The sequence below is a fragment of the Vitis vinifera genome, chromosome 9, assembly GCF_030704535.1.
Source record: "Vitis vinifera cultivar Pinot Noir 40024 chromosome 9, ASM3070453v1".
In the NCBI taxonomy this organism is placed as follows: domain Eukaryota; kingdom Viridiplantae; phylum Streptophyta; class Magnoliopsida; order Vitales; family Vitaceae; genus Vitis; species Vitis vinifera.
Genome location: NC_081813.1, coordinates 8,345,785 through 8,351,784, shown reverse-complemented (window position 1 = coordinate 8,351,784; position 6,000 = coordinate 8,345,785). Strand labels below are relative to the sequence as shown.

The 6,000-nt window shown below is 41.4% G+C and overlaps 1 non-coding gene across 1 annotated transcript; it reads left to right on the top strand.

The window, feature by feature from the left end:
• Positions 1-4,046: 4,046 nt before the first annotated feature.
• On the top strand, positions 4,047-4,153 carry LOC132254392 (small nucleolar RNA R71). The gene has a single exon (XR_009466672.1). It is a non-coding gene; the product is annotated as a small nucleolar RNA R71 (small nucleolar RNA).
• The last annotated feature ends 1,847 nt before the right edge of the window (positions 4,154-6,000 follow it).

Sequence of the window (6,000 nt, the reverse complement as noted above, 5' to 3'; positions counted from 1 at the left end):
GTAGGAGTGTGCAAATGACATTGGAAATGGTCCCATGAAGTCTATCCCCCAAACATCAAAGACATCCACTATCAAGATGGGGTTCAAGGGCATCATATTTCGGCGTGTTAGCTTACCAAGCCTTTGACACCGGTCACATCCCTTGCACATAGTGTGGGCGTCCTTGAAAAGAGAGGGCCACCAAAAACCTGATTGGATCACTTTCATAGCTGTTTTCTGGGAAGCAAAATGACCTCCACATGCACTATTATGACAATGGATAGAATTCCTGATTGCTCTTGTTCAGGAACACATTTCCTTATGATTTGATCCGCACAATATTTGAAGAGAAAAGGCTCCTCCCAATAATAGGCATGGATCTTAGCAAAGAAATGCCTCTTGTCTTGGGCACTCCACTCACTTGGAACTTCTCCAGTAACCAAGTAATTTGCAATGTGGGAATACCATGGAGCTACCTCTATTGACATGAGAGACTCCTCAGGGAAGTCATCATTGATAGGTAAACCATGTGAGTCATGTGCTATCACAAGTCTTGACAAGTGGTCAGCCACCACATTTTCTACTCCCTTTTTATCCCGGATTTGGAGATTAAATTCTTAAAGCAAAAGGATCCATCTTATCAATCTTGCCTTGGCATCTTGCTTGGTTAGCAAGTACTTCAAAGCCGAATGGTCAGTGAACACCACTATAGAGGACCCTTCCAAATAGGTACGAAACTTATCCAAGGCAAAAACTACTGCTAACAACTCCTTCTCAGTAGTTGTGTAGTTCCTTTGAGCCTCGTTCAAAGTTTTGCTCGCATAATAAATCACATAGGGCTTTCCATCTTCTCTTTGCCCCAAAACAACCCCCATAGCAAGATCACTTGCATCACACATTACCTCAAAAGGTAATTTCCAATTCGGGGCTCTCACTATTGGTGCAGTTGTGAGGAATTGCTTCAGTTCCTCAAAACTCTTTTGACATTTCTCATCCCACACAAACTTGGCATCCTTTACCAAAAGTTCACAAAGAGGTTTTGAGATTTTTGAGAAATCCTTAATGAACCTCCTATAGAACCCGGCATGTCCTAGGAATTGCCTAATTCCTTTAACATTTGTGGGAGGTGGCAACTTAACAATTAGCTCCACCTTTGCCTTATCTACCTCAATGTCATTCTTGGAGATTATATGTCCTAAGACAATTCCTTGTTGTACCATAAAATGGCACTTCTCTCAATTTAGCACTAGGTCTTTCTCAATACATCTTTGGAGAACAGCTTCTAAATGCAACAACACTCCTCATAAGAACCTCCATATACAGTGATGTCATCCATGAAGACTTCCATGATGCGCTCCACCATATCATTGAAGATGCTTAGCATACATCTTTGGAAAGTTGTAGGAGCATTACATAGACCAAAGGGCATTCTCCTATATGCAAAAGTACCAAAGGGGCAAGTGAAGGTTGTCTTTTCTTGATCTTCCAAATCAATCTCTATTTGGAAGTACCCCGAGTAACCATCCAAAAAACAGTAGAAATGATGTCCTGAGACTCTCTCAATGACTTGGTCCATGAAAGGCAATGGGAAGTGGTCCTTCCTAGTCACTGAATTCAACCTCCTGTAGTCTATACACACCCTTCATCCTGAGGTAGGACGTGTAGAGACTTCTTCCCCTTTCTCATTCTGGATCACAATAATTCCAGATTTCTTTGGGACTACTTGGGTTGGGCTCACCCACAAGCTATCTGAAATAGGATATATGATCCCTGCTTGAAGTAGCTTCAGAACTTCACCCCTTACCACCTCTTGCATGTGAGGATTCAACCTCCTCTGGGGCTGCCTCACTGGTTTTGCATCTTCCTCCATGTAGATATGGTGGGTGCATACCAAAGGGCTAATCCCTTTCAGATCAGAAATTTGCCATCCAATGGCTTTCTTGCATTTTCTGAGGACTCCCAAAAGACTGTCCTCTTGACCACTTGTGAGATTTGAAGAAACCACCACTGGACATTTATCATCTTCCTCCAAATATGCATACTTCAAATCAACAGGAAGCGGCTTCAAAACAAGCTTTGGAGGGTCCTCCATAGGTGCTCCTTGTGAGTCCTCCTTATTGAACAGTGGTAAGATCTCTTCCCGTCTCCTCCAAGGAGACGTGATGGCTAGCACATCAGAGGGTTCAGGTAACCTGTCTTCAAGCACTTCAAGGCTTTCATTCAAGCTCTCTTCTAAATTCTTGTCACAATGCGATTCAACCAAGGTGTTGATCAAGCACACCTCCTCCAATCCTTCCTCCTCTTCTGGGTGAAGATGCCTCTTGCATAGGTGGAATATGTTTAACTCCAAGGTCATGTTTCCAAATGTGAGTTGCATCACCCCATTCCTACAATTGATGATGGCATTGGAGGTAGCTAGGAAAGGTCTCCCAAGGATGATTGGCATATAATTTGCTTCCTTAATAGTGGGATCAATATCAAGCACCACAAAATCCACAGGATAGTAGAATTTGTCCACTTGAACTAGAACATCCTCTATCACCCCCCTCGGGATTTTGACCGACCTATCAGCTAAGGAGAGAGTGATGGTTGTGGGCTTCAATCCTCCAAGTCCCAGTTGCTTATACACAGAGTATGGGAGCAAATTCACACTTGCCCCCAAGTCTAGCAAAGCCTTCTCCACATGTGTCCCTCCAATGTTGACTGAAATGGTGGGACATCCCAGATCTTTGTACTTAACTGGAGACTTACTCTGAATGATGGCACTTACTTGCTCAATGAGGAATGCCTTCTTGGTCACATGTAACCCTCTCTTGACCATGCACAAGTCCTTTAAAAATTTTGCATATGTGGGGACTTGCTTGATCATATCAAGTAAGGGTATATTCACCTTCACTTGTCTCAAAACTTCAAGAATTTCTGATGAATTCTTGATTTCCTTCTTTCCATGTAAAGCTTGAGGAAAAAGGGGAGGCATATGTTTCTTCATCATATCCTCTTTAATCACTATCCTTGGCTCTTCTTCAATGCTTGATTTGGATGCATTTTTCTTCCCACTCTTCTCTTCTTGGTTATTGCTTTCTTTAACCAAGGTTCTCTTTGACATGAGTTCTTCATCTTGCCTCACCTTAGGCAAGGGTTGATCAACCTCCTTCCCACTCCTCAAGGTAATCACAACTTTGACCTCCCTCAACTTTGAAGACTCCCCATCTTGGGTTTCAACTTCATGAACACCCTTGGGATTTTGGCTTGGTTGAGAGGGAAACTTTCCTTTCTCATTCACTGTGTTGAGGTTGGTAAGCCTAGAGATGGAGTATTGAATATTATCTATCTTCTGAGATAGATCATTTTGCATCCCATCCATTCTCTTAATTTGAGAACTCTCAACATTTTCAATCTTTTGGTGCAATTGGGAGTTGATTGCCTTTTGTTCACCCACAAAGTCACCCATGACTTTACTTAGGTTCACAATGGCTTGCTCCACTGAAGAGGTTTGTTGAGGTGCTTGGGTTTGGGCTTGTGGTTGGTATGGAGGTGGCCTTGGTTTCCAAGAAAAATTTGGATGGTTTCTCCAGCTTGAATTATAGGTGTTTCCATAAGGTGCATTGTTGTTGGGCCTAAATTGCCCCACAACATTGGCTTGATCACCTAACATCTCCCTCACAACTGGCATGGTTGGGCACTCATCTACCACATGATCACATGATTGGCAAATGGTGCATGGCATGACATGGGCTTGTGTCTCGGAAATGGCTTGGATTTCATGCATCTTTTTCAACTCGAGTTCTTCCAACCTCCTTGCCATTGTTGCCACCTTAGCTTTCATGTCCATGTCTTCACTTAACATGTACATTCCACCCTTTGGATTTACAGGAGCTTTCATCCTTCCCATTTCTCTTAAGTTGGGCTCATCCCATCCTCTTGAAACCTCAAACACATAACTTAAAAAGTCCATGGCTTCTTCAGGATTCTTACTCATAAAATCTCCTCCACACATGGTTTCGAGAATTTGCTTCATGGAGGAAGACATCCCATCATAAAAATAGCTCACCAAGAGCCATGTATCAAAGCCATGATGAGGACAAGCATTGATGGCCTCCATATACCTTTCCCAACATTCATAAAACTTCTCATTTTCTTTTGTAGAAAAGTTTGAGATTTATCTCTTCAACCCATTGGTCCTATGGGTGGGGAAAATTTTCTTCAAAAATGCGGCCTGAAGATCAACCCAATTCCTTATGCTCCTTGGCTTTAAAGAATTAAGCCATATTTTTGCCTTGTCCTTCAAAGTAAAAGGGAATAGCTTGAGTCTCATCAAGTCTATTGAAGCTCCTCCCTCTCTAAAAGTATTGCACACCTCCTCAAACTCCTTGATGTGGGCATATGGGTTCTCACTCTCCATTCCATGGAAATTTGGTAGGAGGGGCACAATATGGGGCATTATAATCAGCTGCTCAAGAGGAGGTACGATGCATGAGGGTGCACTCATCCTTGATGGGTGCATTCTATCCCTCATGGATAGATATGCATTTGGATTACCCCCTTGACTGTGTTGAGAATTCTGATCCTCTTGTGGAGGGTCCATGATGTTTACACAGATATCCAACTCTGTGTCTTGAGGATTCTCAATCCTTACTAGTCTTCCCTCTTGGTCCCGAATCCAATAGGGCATGCACAAGTTACAACTTACCTGAAAACAAAACAAAGACAACAAAAACAAAAGAAAACTAGAAAAAAGTTAAGGTTAGAAAGAAAACAAAAATAAACTTAACAAAAGGAATTCTACAATTAAAAGAAAGGAAATGAAGTTAGTGAAAAAGGAATTCACCAAACTTGTGATGGAAATCACAAGTACTCTGAAAAGGTCATATCACTGTAAAGTGGCACCATCCCCGGCAACGGCGCCATTTTGATTCGTTAAATCCAGTCGGGTCTTTTAATCAAAAACATTTATAAAACCTATGACCTCATACTAGCGTAGCAAAGCTACTATAGCATAGTGGCTCTAGGGTCGAACTCTGGGATGGGTTTTCATTCTACCAGTGATAGACTTAAAATTAGAAATTGAGTCTGATGATTTCCTTTGTCAAAAACTTAAAGTTTAAAAGAAAATAAAATTTGTTTTGAAAGTGGTGTTTGAAACTAAACTAACATAAAACTAAGTAAAAATGGAAGAAAGAAAGTCTCCCGGAGCTAGAGGTTGCTAGGATCAAGTTCAGAATGCAAAGTGGAAGTTCCGGATTTTTCTTCTCACATTGGGGACAACAACATAAAGGATGGTTGTTTCCCGAACCGGTATAGGTTTAACAATGAAGATTTATCCAGAAAAAGTCAATAGAAATTGTAGTCAAGTTCCATTAATGGCTTTAGACACTATGGGTCTTCACCTTGAGCCACTTTCCAATGGCTCGTACATGATAACTAATGGTCTGATATGGATCTAGCAATAAGTATCCACAGAGACCTGAAGCTTACCATGTATTGGTCATTCAAAGTGATTCTAAGGGATTTAAAGCAAAACCTTAGATTTAAAAGCCATTTATGAACTCCAACTACCTGTATTTAATGCATGAGAGTTTTCCACTTTAGCATCTGGACTTTTCACCTAGCTTCCTTCACTTCAAGAAACCAAAAGTTTAGCCTCTCATCCTCTGGGAAAACATCCTCAGAGGTTGTTTGGCTTCCAAGAAAAAGAAAATAGTAGAGAGAAAATAGAAGCAAAGAGAGCCTTGTATTTTACTAAGTGTAAAAATATACAATCATATGTTCCGAGAGATGATTTCCACCCCTCTTATAGTCTTTACAAAAGCAAAGCCCTGTGATTGGCTAATTATAGGGATAGGAAAGGAATTTACATCAAAAAATATAAAAGAAAATATCTAAAGTGGAGTCGGCAGAACAGAGGAGATTTCGCACCACGCATGGGCTGGTGCGAATTTCGCACAAGGAGAAGGTGTTGTGCGAATTTCGCACAAGCTGAAGGTGTTGTGCGAATTTCGCACAAGCTTGGAGCAGTTGTCT